Source organism: Dromiciops gliroides, chromosome 1 (genome assembly GCF_019393635.1).
Source record: "Dromiciops gliroides isolate mDroGli1 chromosome 1, mDroGli1.pri, whole genome shotgun sequence".
NCBI classification, from domain to species: domain Eukaryota; kingdom Metazoa; phylum Chordata; class Mammalia; order Microbiotheria; family Microbiotheriidae; genus Dromiciops; species Dromiciops gliroides.
In genome coordinates, this window is record NC_057861.1 from 658,748,902 (window position 1) to 658,770,041 (window position 21,140).

Consider the following 21,140-nt stretch of genomic DNA (forward strand, 5'->3'; position numbering starts at 1 on the left):
AAAAAAGGCATGAAAGAGCTTTTGCAGTGGAGGGGAAGTTGGGGAAAGTGGGGAAGAGAGGGAATAACCTACACACTCAGTTGGGTTTAGAAATCTGTTTAGTTTACAGGAAAGTAGGAGTGGAAGGAAATAAGAGAAGTGGGGAGTGAATGATATAAGGGAGGGCAAATTGGGGGGGGGTGGTCAGAAGCAAAACACTTTTGAGGATGGACAGGGAGAAAAGTGAGAGTAGGATATGATGGAGGGAAATACAGTAATCATAAATGAAAAAAATTTTACAGCAAGTTTCTCTGATAAAGGTTTCATTTCTCAAATATATAGAGAACTGAGTCAATTTATAAAAACAAGAGCCATTCTCTGATTGATAAATGGTCAAAGGCTATAAACAGGCAGTTTCAGATGAAGTAATCAAAGCTATCTATAGTCATATAAAAAATGCTCTAAATCAATTGATTAGAGAAATGTAAATTAAAACAACTTTGAGGTACCACCCCACACATCTCAGATTGGCTAATATGACAGAAAAGGGAAGTGACAAATGTTGGAGGGGATGTGGAAAAATTGATACACTAATGCATTGTCAGTGGAATTGTAAATTGATTTAATCACTCAGCAGATCAATTTGGAACTATGATCAAAGGTCTATAAAACCATGAATACCCTTTGATCAAGCAATACTACTACTAGGTCTGTATCCCAGAGAGATAAAAAATGACCTTTTAGTAGTGGCAAAGAATTGGAAATTGAGAGGATGAACATGAATGGGGGAATGGCTGAACAAGATGTGGCATACAATTGTGATGGAATATTACTGTGCTATAACAAATGATGAGCAGGATACTCTCAGAAAAACCTGGAAAAACTTATATGAACTGATACAAAGCGAAATAAACAGAACGAGAAAAACATTGTACACAGTAACAGCAATATTCTACAATGATCAACTGTGAACGACTTAGCTGTTCTCAGCAATACAATGATCCAAGATTATTCTGATGGATTTATGATGAAAAATGTTATCCACCTCCAGAAAAAGAACTGATGAAGTCTGATGCAGACCAAAGTACACTTTCTTTTTTAAACTTTCTCTTTCATTTTTTTTTTGGCTGCATGTTCTTTTCCAACATGACTAATATGGAAGTATGTTTTGCATGACTGGACATGTATAATCTATATCAAATTGTTTGTCTTCTCAATGAGGGAGAAGAGAAAGGAGAGAGAGAACTTGGAACTCAAAATTTTAAATGTTAATAATTGTTTTTACATGTAATTATGGAAAAATAAAATATTAAATATATTTTTAAAATAAATTACAACTAGAAAATTGGAGTCCTGGGCAAATTAAGGTTGTACACAGCCCCAGTCCCCATATCACAAGTCCTGACTTCTCAACTCAGAAAGAGTTGAAAGGTTAGACAGAGGTGGCAGCACAGAGGTAGAGGACAGTCTTGATATGGAGTAGATAGAGGACCTGAAGCCCTGGAAATGGGCAAGAAGAACACTGCAAAGAGGAAACATTCCCCTCCCTCCCCTAACATTGTCACCCTTTGATAAAGCCCTGGTCACTTGTCCTATTTACAGCTCTAGGTACATTTGTAAGAAGCTGCAGCTCCCTTTATCTCTGTGAGAATTAAACTGCATTAACATCTGCACCACAATATCTATGAGCCATTCATGAATGCCTAAAAAGATTGTAAACATGTATGGCTTCATCTTACTAAACCAGGTCAATATGAAAACTAAGAATGGCAATGAGAGAGCATACATATGTAAAAGGCAGGCTCTGTGATCACTTTCCCAACCCATACTTGAACTAGCTTTTTGGTCCCCAGAAGGTGGCTATACTTCTCCCCTCATGGTTCAATTACTGTCACTCAGGAGCCCCCATATGATGTGTTCCTCCCCAGTGTCAAATGACCAGTTACCATCTCCCCAATGTCAACTAACCAATTTACATGAATTAGTTTTTACAAAGTATTTAACTCAGAAGTACATCAAATACCAAAGGGCAAAAAATATCCCCTCAAGTTAGGAGTGTATTCTCCCATGTACATACCTACTCAGTTCCTGGGGAGAATGGACTCAAACTTAAAATGATTGCTTTAAACATTCCTTCTTTCTCCAATTTGACAGGGAGTGGAGAGGGAATGTCATGGCTCTGGGAGTCTTTGTCTCTCTTTAAAAGTATCCATCACGGGGCAGCTAGGCGGTGCAGTGGATAGAGCACTGGCCCTGGATTCAGGAGGACCTGAGTTCAAATCCAGCTTCAGATCCTTGACACTTACTAGCTGTGTGACCCTGGGCAAGTCACTTAACCCCAATTGCCTCACCAAAAAAAAAAAAGTATCCATCACATTCACTTGTGGTGGTACGGCATAGCCAGTGAAAAAGTTGCTCCCTTGCTTATAAGGTCACAGGGTCTTGGTCGCCTAGTTGAGTCACTGCTGGGCTGGGTCAAGCAGAGTCAAGTAATTCTTTAGGACTGGCTCTTCATTGGACACATGGATATTTCAGTTAACTAGACCTAAAGAACCTATGATTAATCTTTGTACCTTTCAAATTTCACAAGGACATAACCTAACCCTCCAATACTCATTTACCTAAGATCAGGAAAGAATAAACATAACATAGAGAGAAGGAGAGTCATTCATTCCCAAACATGGCAGTCAGGTGGGTATATGTCAGCCATGACAGTCATTGTTCTTTCCCCACTTCCCTCCATAAGTATTTCTTTCTCCTTGCTTGAGAACCTAGGGAAAGGAACAAGCATACAGGAGAACCTTTGTTATGCACACTCAGTTCTGGATCATGGAACAATGAAAAGGTTTTTCATCACCATACAGCTAACAGGAAAGACTCGGAGGATGCTCGTGACAGCTCCGAAGGTAGGAGGGAAAGGCTTCTTCCAAAACCTCCATTTGGGTTGATACCAGGTATGAACAGATTGTATCTTCCCTAAGGACTGGGCCCTCCTCAGCCAGCCTTCCCATTACACTCATCTTGTACCCTTCTCGTATAAGTATGCCCACTAATTTAGTCTGTATAGTAGCAACAAACCTCTGAGTTAAATCCCCTTAATGAGAAGCGTTATTTACACCCCCTTAGGATTGATCTGTAAATTGACTGGCAAGAGAATTTCAGAGTCAGAAAGGACTTTAAGTAGCATTTGTCCACCTCCCGCCCTGTCATATTACAAATGGAGCAACTGAAGCCCAGAGATGGAAACCGCTTGATGGAGTTGGTCCTAAAATTAGGTCTCATGACTTCCAGGCTTGTGTTTTCTCCATCCACCATCTCATGCTAAGGGAAGGGCTAGGGGTGGGGGTGGAGTGACAAGGGCCAAGACTCTTTTGACTATCACTCTCCTGTCATCTCAGTAGCCACAGTTACAGAGTTCATAAAGCAAGCTCCAGAAGATTTAACCCTTTCTTCCCTGAGCTGCTTCTTTCCCCCTAATTGGGGGTTGTTTTGCTCTCATTATATTTAGTCCCAGTCCCAGTCATGCTTTATTTACTTCACTCTCTGGCCATCTCTTTGCTAGCCATCATGTCCTCTTCCCTACTCCCTATCTTCCAGTTCTGGAACTATAATTTAATTAACTTTGCAATTGCTCATGGAAAGTGTTACAGGGTTGGGAATTTGGGGCTATCAAAGTTTAAACTGGTCAGCTAAACTAAAGGACATGGGTCTAGGGTAAGTCTCCTTGAGAAGCAAAAGAGATAAGCCCATTAGGCATGGCTGCTGCCTGAGTCCAAGGGGACAGAGATAGCTCCAGAAATCAGAACAGTCACCCCTCACCCAACTTCTCCCAACCCAGCCCCAGTAAAGGACATTCCACCCTCAGGCAATCACCCCCATCTACCATCTATAAAAGCTTTTGCCTTTCTCCTGTTCAAGGACATAGGTATCTCAGAGAATGTCTCTGAACCATGTTGCCTTGAGAGAAGTTCAAGGACTTATTTCTTGGTCTCCTTTCTCTAATGCCTAAAGAAAAGATTATTTTATTCAAATTGGAATTTTGTGCAAGAGGGTATAATTCTTTAAAGAGGAATACCTAAGGACCCCAGAACTAACTTCCCCATTACAGAAAGGGTATGTTATTTTATTAGCCCATAGCTCCACTTACCATCACTATAATTATCCAAAGTAAAATATCCTTCCCTTGCCATCATCCCCTATATCTCTTATATGCGTTGTCTCCTTAAGGGATTTGGAGGAAGAGGATGAGAATTTATTAAGTGCCTACTATGTGCTAAGCACTTTACAAATATCTCATCCGATCCTCACAACAACTCTGGGAAGTAGATGTTATTGACCCCATTTTACAGTTGAGGAAACTGTGACAGACAGAGGTCACAAGGCTAGTAACTGTCTGAGGTCAGATTTGAACTTAGTTCTTTCTGACTCCAAACCTAGGACCTTATCTATGGTGCCACCTAAATGCTTCTAGCTTAGTATTCAGGAGGGCTTAGCTCAGTGCTTTACACATAGAAAACAATTAATAAATGAATTTTCATTCCCCTAGCAACTAGAGCATTGCACGTGGTAGCTTCTAATGAAAGATTGATGTTTGAGCGAATGAATGAATTAATGGACATTCTGAATGACTGGTTCTACACAATGGACTTGTGAGCTAAGCACAACATTTCCCAGAAGACTGGATCAAATGCTTACATGCCAGTTGTAGTTATTTTACAATGGGGTACTTCAGATTCCTAAATTCCAAGCTTTGTCTATGAGGCCTTATAACCTACCTTCCTAGGATCATAACCAGAGATTGGTAAATAGGGCAACTGCCCCAGGCTCCTTATACATGGAGGGGCCCACCCACCCTATCTGCCAAACCAGAGCCTCTTCTCATTGTTCTTTTTGCTTTGTGGTTCCAGATGCTTTGATTAATCCTGAAGTATGAGGTCAGAAAAAGAAGGAATGAAGTGGGAGGAGAGCTAGTGAATAGGGGAAGCTGAGGACAGCAAAGGATTGAGATTCTATAGGGAGAATGTAGTGGGGGAGCAGAGTTTGCATGGTGCAAATTCCTACTTAATTCTTCTCTTTTACAGTTTTATGTCCTAATACAAACCTCTCTCACAGCTTGGAGCAACATTTTCTGTGTGTCCATTTAAATGAAATAAGTGAAAAGAAGTGGTTGAAAGAGGCATACTGTCAGGCTTTATTTTCCACCCCCTTACCTTCAAAATGGACTCATTGTAAAGAAACTTTAACCATTGTTTATTCATGATTATTCTCTGGGCTCCACCCACCAAACACACTTGTAGGCATCCTTGGGTAATCATGAATGAATGAATGAATAAATGAATGAAAAAACTTATTAAGTAATTACTATATGCCAAGCACTGTGCTAAGGGCTGAGTATGCCATAGAAAAAGCAAGATAGTCCCTATTTTCAAGTTCACATTCTAAATGAGTGTGAATAACATATAAAAGACAACATATAAAGCAATATAAAAGACAGCATATAAAATAAAGTTCAGGGGCAGCTAGGTGATACAGTGGATAGAGCACCAGCCTTGGAGTCAAGAGGACCTGAGTTCAAATTTGACCTCAAACACTTACTAGCTATGTGAACCTGGACAAGTCACTTAGCCCCAGTTGGAGGGAGAGAGAGAGACAGAGAGACAGAGACCGAGAGAGAGAGAGAGAGAGAGAGAGAGAGAGAGAGAGAGAGAGAGAGAGAGAGAGAGAGAGAAAGAAAGAGAATGAGAGGAAGGAAGGAAAATTTAGATACATAGAGAATGAAAAAGCCAGGGAGTCCTAAGAGTGCATTAGTGGGAAAGGTGGCAAAGCCAAGGATACTTATACCACTAAGTCACATGATACTGTTGGGGACTGTAGGGTATAAAGGCAAGGCATATGGTAAGCCCTGGAGGCAGTGGAGGCCCCAGAAGATGCTAAGGCCCAATGATCCTCCATCTTACTGGAAGGAATAAAGTTGGTGACTTCTATTTCATCCAAGCTCTGTGAGTTGTCCAGCAGTCTAGGTAGGTTCTCCCAGAACTGGGGGAAGAGAAGATAAAGATAAGAGAAAAAAGGTACTGCTTGGCTATCTCAAATGAGTTCACCAGGCTCCAGTGAAGGCTGTAGTGCTAGAGAGGAAGGTAACGTTACGTTATATAATTCCCACATATTATAATTGAGAAAACTGGGATCCAGAGGTTAAGTAACTTGCCCAAGGTCATCCAGCTAGTAAGAAGTAGAGGCAGAATTCAAATCCAAGGTCCTCTGACCCAAAACCCAACACTCTTTCCATTGCCCAGTTGTAGCTTTCAGAGCATTAGCTACTCCTCTCCCCATTTGTAGTGGGACTGGTCTTGTTGGATTAGAAATATGCTGGATATGAATTTAAATGATGGGATAAAGCCGGACTCCAAAGCTGGGTTTTAAAATGTACTTGTAACTACCCACAAATATAACATGTACATTTTATGCCTCTATAATAGCCTTTTGCCTGTAATAAAGTAACATTTATTATACTTGGGAGTGAAACAAGGATTCTCCTCTTTTATATTCCCCTGGGATAATTTAAAGCAGGGTCTAGTTCTCTGGTATGAGAGGTGGTTTGGGACAGGGCTTCTTAAACTTTTTCTTCTCATGATCCCTCCCTCCACCCCAGGAATTTTTATGTGGCACCTCCCCAAATCCCCCACACCTCCCACACCCCCAGCCCGGGGAATACAGGTATCTAAACCTTTTACTATTGCCTAATTTTTCACAACCCCAACATTCGGTTACACGACCCCATGTGGAGTCACAATCCACAGTTTAAGAAGCTTTGGTTTAAGGGATTTAAACTGGAAGATTCCAGGTATAATGTGGAAAAGGAATGCCCCAGGAGAGCTAGGAATAGTTTCTGCTTTAGAAGCTTAAAGTCTAAGTTACAGCTCTGAAAGGTTTCTTCTTTGCCACCGCCTTTTACAGCAGCCACATAGAAAGGAATCATCTGGGCCAACTTATAGAGGGTTCGGCTGTAAGAAGATGGACCTGGTCTCTGAGGGGGCTTTGTTCACATAAGAAATTGCAGTATCAAGAATTGGAAAGATGGGGCGGCTAGGTGGCACAGTGCATACAGCACGGCCCTGGAGTCAGGAGTACCTGAGTTCAAATCCGGCCTCAGACACTTAACACTTACTAGCTGTTTGACCCTGGGCAAGTCACTTAACCCCAATTGCCTCACCAAAAAAAAAAAAAAGAATTGGAAAGAAACTCAGCGGTCATTTAGTCCAATCTGAACCTGGCCAGGGGTCCCAAATCTATAAAGTATGCATGTCAAGTGGTCCTCTGGCCTCCTTGAAGATCTCCAGGGCGAGGGAACTCACTGATTTCTATAAGCACAGCCTAACGCCATTATGAGACAACTCCAATTGTTAGGAAGTTTTTCCTTATATTGAACAAAAATATGCCTCTTTGCAACTTCCACCATCATTTCTAACAAACCCATGTAGACATTCATATGAGCTATAAGGACAACATAAGCACCCTACACTAGTTTTGCCCTCTGGAGTCTAATAGGATATGGCTGATCCCTCTTCCTCCAGAAAGTCAAATAGCTGTCAGGTTAGAAAAGTCATAGCAATAAGAGTGAGAGAAGGGAACCAAGGAGGTTGGCCCAGCTAAAACTGAGAGGAGGAAGAGAGGAGGGGTATAAAGGAGGGACAAGCGTTATTTGGGCCTTATGCCTTGTGCTCCATTCTCTCCATTGGAAAGGGTCTTGCACGCGTCTCACTGGAGCCCCCTTCTGCTGTCTTCTTCCCTCTTCTCTCCAGGTTCTTACCTGGCTTACAATGTGGTAAGGGACAGACAGCAGGCCTCTTCCTTCTCCTTTCCAGTGCTACATAGAAACAGGACATGGTTGTTCTTGGTCTTTGGGGTTTTTGTTGTTGTTGTTGGTTGTTTGTTTTTTTAATGGTTAAATATTACAAACTTTAGTTTTTCACAAGATACGTGAGTTCATCAGTAAGAGCACCTTTTCATTTTCAGGTTCACATATTCAGTTCAGTTGTTTTTCAGTTGTGTGTGATTCTTTGTGACCCCCATTTGGGTTTTCTTGGTAAAAATACTGGAGTGGTTTACCATTTCCTTCTGCAGCTCATCTTACAGATGAGGAAACTGGGGCAAATAGGGTTAAGTGACTTGCCCTGGGTCACATAACTACTAAGTGTCTGAGACCAAATTTGAACTCAGGAAGATGAGTCTTCCTGACTCCAGACCTAGCACTCTATCTACTTAGCCACCTAGCTGCCCTGCAACACTTAGCTGCTCTAGCAGATCATTTAAAGGGTATATTTATCACATAAGTTCACCTTTGTGTATACAATATCAGAAGCAGAAAGGGTTCAAAGTTGAACAGAGCAGATAGCTGCACATTCAGTAAGATTATTGTCACCTATGCCCCAAGAGCACTGACTAAGGAGCTCTAGACTCAAGGGACCCAGGTTCAATCCCAGGGGCCTGATCCCTAAGAGAGTCAGGTTCTTTCTCTGACTTTGCCTCCCCACTTCCCCCAGTTGTAGGTTACCAGATATCTTCATCCCCAAGTCGCTCTGAACCAATTAAAGGAGTTCACAATGTCTGCTCAGCAAGACACATGTCGCTCAGCAAAATGGCCAGTGTTTGTCCAGCTAGGTGGAAGGTGTTCCATTCCATAAAATTGATCAGAGTTTCTCCTGATCATCTCTGTTAAATGAATACATTCTAATAGCTAGCAGACATCCTAGGTTGATGTAGGAGGGACTAAATGAAGACTGAAGAGGGATCTAAAGACAGGAAAAGGGGAAGTAATTAGGGAGGCAGTGAAAAATAAGACATGGGATGATATGGAAAAATGCAAGGAGTAAGAAGTAGGTATAAGAAATAAGGGGAACAGAAAAGTTTCAGTTCAAAGAATCACATGTTACATACCATGGTAGCCATGCTTTGGAGATAAAGAATATGGATAGTAAAATCCTATAAGCACAAAGTCCTATGGGAATGTGAACTACATCAACGACTGACTATATTTCATGTGGTGTAGCTTGAAGTTGAAAGACAATATGATACAGAGATTAGAGAGCAGGACCATGGTCATTCAATGATCACACTATGTGACCTTCATAAAGTCACTTAAACTCTTACTGCCCCTAGAGAACTTTCTAAGATCATAAGTTGTAGAAGAATTATTTGCACTGGTAGAGTTCCCTACACCAAAGAAATCACAAGTCTGGAATATATGTGTGTGAATACGTATGGACATACATACATACATACATACATACATACATACATACATACATATATATGTATCATGACTTTTCATTGAAAAGGAAGCTTTTGTGTTGTATCTTGATTGTAATCAGAGACTCCAAGAAGAACAGGTAAGAAGGGAGACTTCTAGTACAAAGGCATAGAGAGAGAAGATTGAGTGTCATCTATGATGAACAGCAAGTAAGTCACTTTGGCCATACTGGAGAATGTGACAAAGATTCGGCTTGAGTTCAACCCAGTCCATGTAGCATTAAGCCTACAGAGCAATTTCCTCACCTTAGCTTTAAGTGCTGGGCATGTTCCCAGGCTCAAGTGATTCATGTAAGCAGGGAAAAGCTCCCATAGTACCTAGCTTGCACATAATTCCATGATTCCAGAACAGGCCACCTATTTATTCTTTGAGGACCTTATTGAGCAAGTTTCATGTTTTTCTTTTCTGTAATTATATGCCAGAGGATATAACCCAACTTTATCAGGATCCCATTCTTAGGACTTGCACTACTTCCCTCACAAAACTGAAGAAAGTACCCTCTAAATCTAAATGCATTATATAGAGCCTAGCTATTATTGTTGTCATTAATTAGGCAAGAGGTGGGCAGGCCTTTACATGATAATCTGTTAATTAATACGAAACTGTATAAATCACTGTAGTCTATAATTAGAGAGTCAAAAATACAAAGGAAATCAAAAAATGAGACGCCTACATTACGCCATAGCACCCCCTGCTGGACAAAGTAATTTATTTTTCACTATTTGAGTTATCACTATTTAAAATGTTAATAACAAATGTATTCTGAAGAAGTGTATGTGTGTACATTCATTTGAGTGTTCATTATATATGTATATGTATACCTATATAGTATATGGTATATATAATGTGTGTGTATACACATACCTTTTTTTTGTTTTTTTGGTGAGGCAATTGGGGTTAAGTGACTTGCCCAGGGTCACACAGCTAGTAAGTGTTAAATGTCTGATGCTGAATTTGAACTCGGGTCCTCCTGATTCCAGGACTGGTGCTCTATCCACTGTGCCATCTAGCTGCCCCTCTCTTTTTTTTTATTATTCAGTTATTTTTCCTTCATGTCTGACTCCGTGACCACATTTGGGGTTTTCTTGGGAAAGATACTGGAGCTATTTGCCATTTCTTTCTCCAGTTCATTTTAAAAATAAGAAGACTGAGGCAACTAGGGTTAAATGATTTTCCCAGGGGTCACATAGCTAGCAAGCGTCTGAGACTAGATTGGGACTCAGGTCTTCCTGCCTCCAGGAAAAACAATGTATCCACTGTATCATATGCTGTCTATACATACATACATACATACATATGTCAAACATATGGGCAATATCTAGACATGAGAAATACATAAGAGTAACCACAAGATAGACTATATGGGTAAATTCCAACTCACATTTACCCAAATGCCAAAGTGCCTCCTTTCCTTCCTGTTTTTCTTTTCTTTTCTTTTCTTTTTTTTTTTTTGCAGGGCAATGAGGGTTAAGTGACTTGCCCAGGGTTACACAGCTAGTTAAGTGTCAAGTGTCTGAGGCTGGGTTTGAACTCAGGTCCTCCTGAATCTAAGGCCAGTGCTTTATCCACTGTGCCATCTAGCTGCCCCCTGTTTTTCTTTTCTTTTCTTTTTTCTTTTCTTTTCTTTTCTTTCCTTTCCTTTTTTTTTTGTAAGGCAACTGAGGTTAAGTGACTTGCCTAGGGTCACACAGCTAGTAAGTATAAAGTGTTTGAGGCCAGATTTGAACTCAGATCCTCCTGAATCCAGGGCTGGTACTCTATCCACTGTGCCACCTAGCTGCCCCCCTGTTTTTATAGTCTAGTCATGGACTTCACTTCAAAAAAATCTCCCTACTAAACAGCTTTTTTTCAACCTCACTCTTCCATCAATCCTAAAAGACCCTTCAGACATTTAATTTAGTTTAACAAACATGAATTAAATACATACTATGCACACAGCACAGTGTTAGATGCTGAGGGAGATAAACAGTTTTAAATAAAATATAATCCCTTCTTTCATGGAATTTTATAGTCTAGTAGGAGAATGAGAAACAAAGATGGTAACTTCATTAAAGAGGTACAAAACAGTATTATATGAAGTCTGATGGGGAAGGGCTCCAGAAGCTTACAATTTGACGAAAGGAGAGACAAGATACCTTGCAATTGTAGATAGATGTGCATTTGAACTGGGCTCTGCTATTCACTACCTGTGTGGACATGGGAAAGTTGCTTAGGCTGATATGCCTGTTTACTCCAGGCTACGTGAGTCAGACATGGCCTCTACCTCTACAGGTACCAGAAAGGGCAGAATGATGATCACAAGCCACCAAGAGTCTTACTCCTTATAACTGAGATTGGGCCTCATGATGCCTGGAAAACATGCTACCTGGTTTAGTTGCTAGCTCCCTTTTAAGACTAAAAAATATCTCATACCTCTTATCCTTTCTTCATTGCAAGGACAATTTGTTAGGGTAGCTAACCCAAAATGTTTCAACTGAATGTGACTTTAAAACCAATTCCCTTCCCCTGAAGCCTTATTTTAACTATTTTAATGTGAAGAAAGCATCAAGATAGTCTAGGAACTCACATTCACAAACTGTTAAAATTCCTCAGGAAACTATAAAAATAATAATAGAAATAGTAATAAAAATAGCTAATATTTGTATAGTACTTTAGCGTTGAAAAAGTACTTTACAAATATGGTCTCATTTGATCCTCACAACATCCGTTATTGGCCCCATTTTATAGTTGAGGAAACTGTGCCAAGAAAGAACTTTAAGTGACTTTCCCAGAATCACACAGCTGGTACCTGAGGCCAGATTTTAATTCAGAACTTCTTGACTACAGGCCCAGTATTCTATCCACTGTAACACAGGCTCTGTTACTTTACAATATTCCATTGGATCTATGCTCTTCTTGACCATGGCACCTAGGTCGACAAATGAATAGAATGTTGACCTGGAGTCAGGAAGATCTGACTTCGAGTTCTGCCTCAGACACTTATTTACTATATGACACTGGGCAAGTAATTTAATCTCTTAGCCTCAGTATCCTTATCTGTATAACGGGGGTAATAATAGGGGTGTTGTGAGGATAAGATGAGATGTTTGTAAAGTACTTTGCAATCATTAAAGCACTATATAAATGTTAGATTATTATTATTATTATTATTATTTATATAGGTATTCTCTTAGCCAGTTCATGTCTTCTCAACATCCTCCCATAAATTCTTTTTTTTTTTTTTTTTAGTGAGGCATTTGGGGTTAAGTGACTTGCCCAGGGTCACACAACTAGTAAGTGTTAAGTGTCTAAGGCCAAATTTGAACTCAGGTACTCCTGACTCCTGGGCTGGTGCTCTATCCACTGCGCCACCTAGCTGCCCCAGGTTTTTTTGGTTTTTTGCAGGGCAATGAGGGTTAAATGATTTGCCCAGGGTCACACAGCTGGTAAGTGTCAAGTGTCTGAGGCCAGATTTGAACTCAGGTCCTTCTGAATCCAGGGCTAGTGCTTTATCCACTGAGCCACCTAGCTGCCCCTCCCATAAATTCTTTTTTTTGTTTTGTTTTGTTTTTGTTTTTTGGCGGGGCAATGGGGGTTAAGTGACTTGCCCAGGGTCACACAGCTAGTAAGTATCAAGTGTCTGAAGCTGGATTCGAACTCAGGTACTCCTGAATCCAGGGTCGGTGATTTACCCACTGTGCCACCTAGCTGCCCCCCCATAAATTCTTTAGAGGCCCATCTGTCTATTATTGCTCAATACATGACAAGCCCACCTTTTCTGACCATGAAGCTCTTAGATGATATCTCAGGTGCCACCTAATATTCACAAGCCATTATTAGCTTAGACCTGTCATCCATCTGTCCATTGGTTTTGGGTCACCTGCTATTATAATTCTTCCTAGAGTGTGGTGCTGCATGTTCACAGTCATGTGACGACACTGAGACAATGTCACTGGGGAGAATTATCCAGGGAATTTCTGTGAATCCCCTCCTTTTGCCTTAATTACCCATATTACTTAGGACTGTTCCTTGAAGTGTTACAGGAAGGTTTGGAGCAGCTGCTGTAGAGAGGGAGATAGTTAATCATTTAGGGAAGAATGGAATATTTCCCTTGCCACAACGAGGGCCCAGTTGAAATGAGGTAACATCAATTTGTAGTGAACCCAGTGAGCACAGTTTCATGATTTCCTCCAGCTCCATTCAGCAGTATGTGAATAGAAGCAGACAGACGGCAGGAGTAATACAGGCATGGAGTTTGGCTAGGAATGAATGGCAAGAGGACAAAGGGTCAAGGGATTGGAGAGCAGAGAACAGTGGAGAGATCTGGAGTGAGACTGGCAGGGCAGACTTGGTGTGGATAGAAATAAGGGAGTGACTAGCTTGGGAGGGAAATGGGGTTTGTATGTCACCAGTCACAAGTTCAGACTCAGTGGGATGGGGCAACTATAAGAAAAGTGGAAAGGTATGATAATCATTGAGCAATGAGTTCAGGCAGTTATCAGTGGATGGAAAGAGGTCTAAGACGTATGATGAGACTGTTCAAAGTCCTCCCTTAAGGTTTAGCCTAACAGCATGTGTTCATTTAAGCCCCAGAAGGCCTCCTTCACATAGGCAGAGTAGGAACCTAGTTAGGAGGCTGGGTTGTCTTGTCTACCCAGGATTGAACTCAGGAAGATGAGGGAAGATGAGTCTTCCTGACTTCAGGCCCAGCACTCTATATCCACTGTGCCACCCAGCTGCATATAGATATAGGTATAGGTATAGGTGTATATATTTATGCATATATAGTATAACTGTATATATGTGTGTGTGTATATACATATATATATGTTTATACTTATACACATATGTATCTTGTACATAACTAATTATTTACAAGTCTCCCCTATTAGAATGTAAACCCTTTAAAGGTCAGAATTGCTTTCACCTTTCTTTATGTTTTTTTTTTTTCCCTTTAGTGAAGCAAGTGGGGTTAAGTGACTTGACTAGGGTCACACAGCTAGTAAGTGTCAAGTGTCTGAGGTAGGATTTGAACTCAGGTCCTACTGAATCCAGGGCCGGTGCTCTATCCACTGCGCCACCTAGCTGCCCCTCTTTATGTTTTCAGGACTTAGTATATAGTAAGCAGTTAATGTTTGTTGACTGACCGACCCTTAACAACTCTAGGTAATTGAGACTGTGAAGACTTGACCAAAGTGATTTCATAAAGTCAAATTATAGTATAACTAAGCTCTTTATAATAAAGTTTCACCATAACAAAAAGATTTTTAAGTCCCAAATATGTAAAATGAAGATGCTGGACTAGATGATCTATAAGTATCATATCCCTGTGATATTTACACATTTCAAGATGTCATCTGTGCAATGAAACTTCAAAATGAGCAAATAATGTAGATAAGTTCATTGTGATAAGATTTAATCTATAGAAAAATTAGAACTTATGAACAATTCATTTCAACAAACATTTAAGAACCTGACTTGTAAGAGCCCTGTGCTATGCTGGGTTGAATACAGAGTTTGGATAAGACAAGGTCCTTGCCCTCAAGGAACTCACAATTTAACACATCAATCTGTACTTTATACTTTGTTTTGCAGTCCCCTCATGCATTTATTGCTTAACATTACATTTTATGGCTGTGTCTATCTTACCTTCTGAGTAGACAAAGAACCCCATGGAGGTAGGGAACATGTCCTATCTAAATTTTCTATCTCCCTCAACAACAAAAAAAGTGTTCTACAAACAGTAGGTGCTTAATAAATGTTTGTTGAATTGAATTTATAGCCTTTGCAACTTACAAAGCACTTGAGCATATATCACTTGATCCTCATAACTGGGTTCGAGATGGAAGTGGAGCAGAAATTATTATTATTCCCATTTCAGAAATGAGGAAAATTACTGTAAGATATTGCTCTTTCTACCATGACATGCTGCTTTTCTCATTATTTTCCCTTTTATCCCTCTGAGATGAGAAGGAGAAAGAAACTTTTGTTAATTTTACAAGTGAAAAACCAGAGACAGAGAAGTCATGACTTTTCCTGTAGCTTTTTGACCTCAAAACATTTTACTATCCATTAGATTAAGTCAGGGTATTTTCCCAGCAACACAGCTTTCAAATATATGGCTCCTTTTGCATTAGAGATAGGATGAAATCTTAACCAAATAGAGAACAATTATTTATTAGTATAGGACTGCATGTATTTCAAGCATTAAGCCTCCCTCTGGGGATGAAGTCTTGCTTAGCCAGTTGAAAGTCTTCCTGGACAGAGGTTTTCCAGTGGGTACTCTAGAGCTCCTAATTAATGAGAAAGTTATGCTTAGAAAATTTATGCATACATAGATATAATGAGTCTAGATTTTCCCCATCACAAGGCTTTCACCAGTCTAAGGTGAGAACCTTTTCGGGGAAAGGGCCCACAACTTCCTAGAGAAGAACCCAATTGGATAGGTCATCAATCAATTAATCAATAAGCATTTCTTAAATAGGGGTAGCCAGGTGGTACAGTGGATAGAGCACTGGCCCTGAAGTTGGGAGGACTTGAATTCAAATGTGACCTCAGATACTTACTAGCTGTGTGACCCTGGACAAGTCACTTAACTCCAATTATCTTTTTTTAAAAGTTATATATATATATATATATATACACACACACACACACACACACACACACACATACATATATACACAAATATAGTATATATACTATATATACATATGTACACACACAAATATAGTATATATACTATATATACACACAAATATACTATATATACTATATATACACACAAATATACTATATGTACTGTGAGTGAGATTTTCCCCGTCCCTTAGTTACAAGAGATTTACCATAGTTTTAAGTGATTTAATTAAAATAATAATCAATATATAAACAAAAAATAATTGTGATTCATATAGATTGCATAAGGTTAGTAGGTCAAGTCCTTTTTCCATGTTTCTCAATTTTCCTATGACATAGTGTAGTAGATCTTGTGATATCCGCCCTAGGAAATGTCACAGGGTCTGTAGGTGGTCAGTAATACTGTTCACGCCGCTTTACACTGGCCTACTGTTCACGCCGCTTTACACTGGCCTACCAAGGATCCACCCTATTGATATCATAACGCTGATCCCCTGTTATTACTCAAGACTATGTTCTAATTTTAGAGAATGTCTCCAAGGGTATATAAACTCATGTAGTTTGTACTTCTGGGTCTTTCAGGCCCAAAGCCTGGATGACCGGTTTCGTTGAGGGACTGGCCCTCTCTCAATAAACCTATTTGCTTCAGCCTGGAAACTTTGTTATTTTTATTCTTCTGTCGGACTTAAAATTTTTTCCGTGACAGTACTATATATACACACAAATATAGTATATATAGTATATATACATATATCTTGCCACTGGACCCAGATGGCTCTAGAGAAGAGAGTGAGGTTGGTGACCTTGCATAGCCCTCCGTCACTTAAATCTAATTCAGTGCAAGTCATGACATCACCCTGATGTCATGGTCCTCTTCAAGAACAAAGGAAAAACAACAACAAGCATTTCTTAACTACCTACTATATGCCAGGCACTGTGGAGATGTTGTGGATAGTTCTTACCCTCAAGGAGCTTTCATTCTATTGGGAGAGACAAGATGAACACATGTAAGAATTAACAATGTATATGTATGTAGGTATATATATATGTGTGTGTGTGTGTGTGTGTGTGTGTACGCGCATGTGTGTGTGTTTGTATGTGTATACATACAAATACAAACATATATATACATAAATGTGTATGTATATGTAGTATCTCTGTGGACCAGAGGATACTATCATCTATGGGGAATATAAAAGGAGAAAGTTGCTCTTAAGTTGAGCTCTGAAGAAAATAAAGAAATTTAAGAGGTGGAGGTAAGGATGGACTGTATTCTAGCCATGAGCAATAGCCACTGCAAAGAGATAGAGATGGGAGATGAAATGGAATGTGTGAGCCACAGCAAGAAGACCAGTTTGGCTAGACCATAGAGTATTGTGATGGGAATAATATATAATAAGGCTAAAAAGGTAGGTTGAGGTTCGGTTATGAAGAGCTTTAAAAACTAAACAGATGAGTTTACATCTGATCCTGGTGGTCAAAGAGCCACGTCAATTTATGGAAAAGGGGGAGTAATATGGTCAGATCCACATCTTAGGAAAACCCCTTTTACAGCAATGTGGAGATTTGACTGTAATAGAGAAAGACTTGAAGCTATTACAATAGTCCAAATGAGAAATGATAAAGACTTGAAGTAGGATGGTGGCTATGGGGTAGAGAGAAGGAGACAGGTGAAAGAGATGTTGTAGCGATATGGAGCAATGACAAGATTAGACAGACAACTGGATATATAAGATAAGGGAGAGTGAGGAGTTGGAAATAACTTCAAGATTGCAAACCTGTGTGATTGGAAGAATGGTAGTACCCTTGACAGAATTAGCGAAATTCAAAAGAGGGGAGAGATTTGGGGTAAAGCTAATGGGTTCTGTTTTGGACAGGTTGACTTTGAGATCCCTAAAGAGCAACAACTTTGAAACATACAATAGGAAGCTGTGGATGCAAGGCCGAAGCCCAAGGGAGAGACTGGGGCCAGTTATGAGGATGTGGGAGCCATTTACATAGAGATGATAGTTAAACTCATGAGTATTGATAAGTTTATTGAGAGAGAATATAAAAGAAGAAGTGAAGAGGGGCCAGGACAGAACCTTGGGGGAATACCCACAGTTAAGGTGCCCTCATCTTGTACTAGGGATATAGGCTTGGAAGGCTGAAGGACTCCACAGAGAATCTCCAGCCTCACCTGAAAAACTGAGGGAATATATGCTATGGATGCATGTGAGTGGAGGGGCAAGAAGGGATAGCCATTACTATCCATCCTCCCCTTGCCACTGGTAAACAGTCATGGGCCCAGACAGGATCTGTAAGTCAGGACTGCCACCAAAGAAACTCTCATATTTGGAATTGCTGCCATTTGTTCAATCCTAGTTCTTAAGCAATTATTTTCTTCAGAGAGTTTTTCCACTTGACTTTTCAAGCTGTTGACATTTTTCTCATGACTTTCCTGCATCACTCTCATTTCTCCTTCCATTTTTTTCCTCTACCTCTCTTATTTTTTCCTCTACCTCTCTTATTTTTCCCTCTATCTCTCTTACTTTCTCATACTTGGAATTGAAAGTGACTCTGGAGATTTACATACACCTTTGGCACTAATTATTGGTCCTCAAATATTTCTGTTTCTTTCCCTTCTTTTTAACAAAATTTTATTCCATAAAATTGTGGACTAAATGCATGGCAGAAGAGGGGAATTTGGCCTAGTACACTGGGGCAGGTGAGGTGGGGGTGAGACATCATGTATCATGATAGCCCAGCTTTCCTGGATAGAGGCTCTGCATCTAGCGATAGAGAAAATTCCTCATAGTAGTATATCTGGACTTTTCCTATCATGAGAGAGACCCTCACCAATGATTACAAAACTAGGAAATCATTTACCACAAGAATTACTAAAAGAGATACCAAGTTCATCCAGCTCACTGGGGAAACCTGGAGACCAAAATAAATAGTTGCTTTTTGTAAAAAGAGACCACATGGTCCTACAGTGTTTTAATTTAGATGTACATTTGTCAAATGTCAAGGTCAGCAGATGGCCTGAACTAAATTTGCAGCTTATCCTCCTCCTCACTTCAGATCTCAGTCTGAATTCTGAAGAGCCGATGTTTTATTGTTCCAAAGAAAACTATCTCGATTTATGTACTTGAAATATTAGAGAGCTTAGAAGGCTCTCTGAGAACTGGTTTGATTTTATAGACAAAGCCTTGGACTCAATGTCCAAACTCCTGCATTCAATTCCCTGTTCACCGTCTAATCTGCTTCTGACCTTGGAGTGTTATCTACTCCTCTCTTTTTAGTAGTTTAAAAAAAAAATGAGGTATTTTTGGAATTGTTGAGACATTGAGAAATGAGCCTTGAAGCAAAGAAAGGGTGATCAATCTGTTCAAAATACCAGAGGTTCTCCAGATAGAAACAGATGAGCAACAGCTGGGAAGAGAGCGTGGGGGAGGAGGACTGGATACTAAGTAGAGGGGAAGACTGACTGTCCTGGGAGTGATATCCTGAGGTTCAACAGATAGCTTCCAAGATAACGGAAAATCTGCCACCCACTTGCAGAATTCATGGTTATTCCAGGAGAACAGATATCTTTAGTGAACTCTAGTCACACTAGTAATGGGAACTTCCAGATTCTCAAGCATGTGGTTTAATGTGAAAATTAGATCTGGTCAGGTGACCTATGACAAGGGACAACTAATGAATCAGATTAGGTTTACTTTCAAGAGACAAACAACCTCCCAGAAGCAGGAAAATATCCCTTAGAATTTCGTGAAACTAGCCTAAAGGTGGTGAATTTGTTTCTTCCTTCAATAGGTCAGTCAACAATTCAATGCAACAGACTTTTTAAAAGACTTATTTTCTCACTTTCATTTTTGTTGATGTGTTTTGTTTTGTTTTCGTTGTGTACAATTTATAAATTACTTCCATTTTGAGAGCACTCCTGCAACAAAGTAAAACAGTTAACAAAACTAACAATACAGTGATCTAAAAGTACATGCAACATTTCACATCTGTAACCCTCTCCCACTCATCCCTATTAAGAAAGAAAGAAAGAAAGAAAGAAAGAAAGAAAGAAAGAAAGAAAGAAAGAAAGAAAGAAAGAAAGAAAGAAAGAAAGAAAGAAAGAAAGAAGGACAGAACTCTATTTTCTGGGGCAGGTAGGTGGTGCGGAGGATAGAGCTCTGGGCTTGGAGTCAGGAAGACCTGAATTCAAATGTGACCTTAGACACTTAGTAGCTGTGTTGTCACTTAGCCCTGTTTGTCTCTGTTTCCTCATCTGTAAAATGAGCTGGAGAAGGAAGCTGCAGACTACTCCAGTATCTTTGCCAAGAAAACCTCAAATGGAGTCAGGAAGAGTTGGACACAATTGAACAACAAAAAAATTTCTTTCCCTCTTAATATCAAAAGAAAATTCTTGTAAGAAATATGCATTGTCAAACAAAGCAAATTCCCTCAGTAGCTACGTGACCCTGGTTTTAAAGGATGGGAAGGATTTTATAAGATTGAGACTTGAGGGGGCAGCTAGGTGGCGCAGTAGATAAAGCACCAGCCCTGGATTCAGGAGGACCTAAATTCAAATACGACCTCAAATCCTTGACATTACTAGCTGTGTGACACTGGGCAAATCACTTAACCCTCACTGCCCTGGGAAAAAAATGATTGAGACTTGAGGGGAGTGTATTCTTTTTTTTTTCATATTTATAATTTTATTTTCCCAAATTACATGTAAAATACAAATTTTGACATCAATTTTTTTTAAAACTTTGTGATCCAAATTCTCTTCCTCCACCTCCCCCCCCCCCCCCCCAAGAACTCAAGCAAGGGGAGTGTATTCCATCAGTGAAGATAGGTACAAGCAAAGCCACCGAGGCGGGGAAAAGCACAGCAAGAAATAGAATTTGCCCAGAATGTGCAGTTTGTGAAAAAACTAAGAACAAAGGGCAGGGAGGAGTTCCATTGTGGAGGACCCTGAGTAGCAAACACAGGTGCTTTGTTTGATCTGTGAAGGGAGCCATTGAAGGCTTTGGAGCAGGGGGGACCAGCCTGAGGCAAGCAGGGCATTTGGGGCAGGGATGTGAAGGATGGGTTAGAACAGGGAGAACTTCAAATTAGGGAGGGTAAGTGGGAGGCTAAATGACATCTTTAGCTGCAAAGTAATAGAAAAGCAGAGTTTGTTTCGGTTGTGTTTTTTGTATTAATGAAAACTGAAGCCCAAAGAAACCCTTTGTCCAAGAGCTACTTCAGTAAGCCA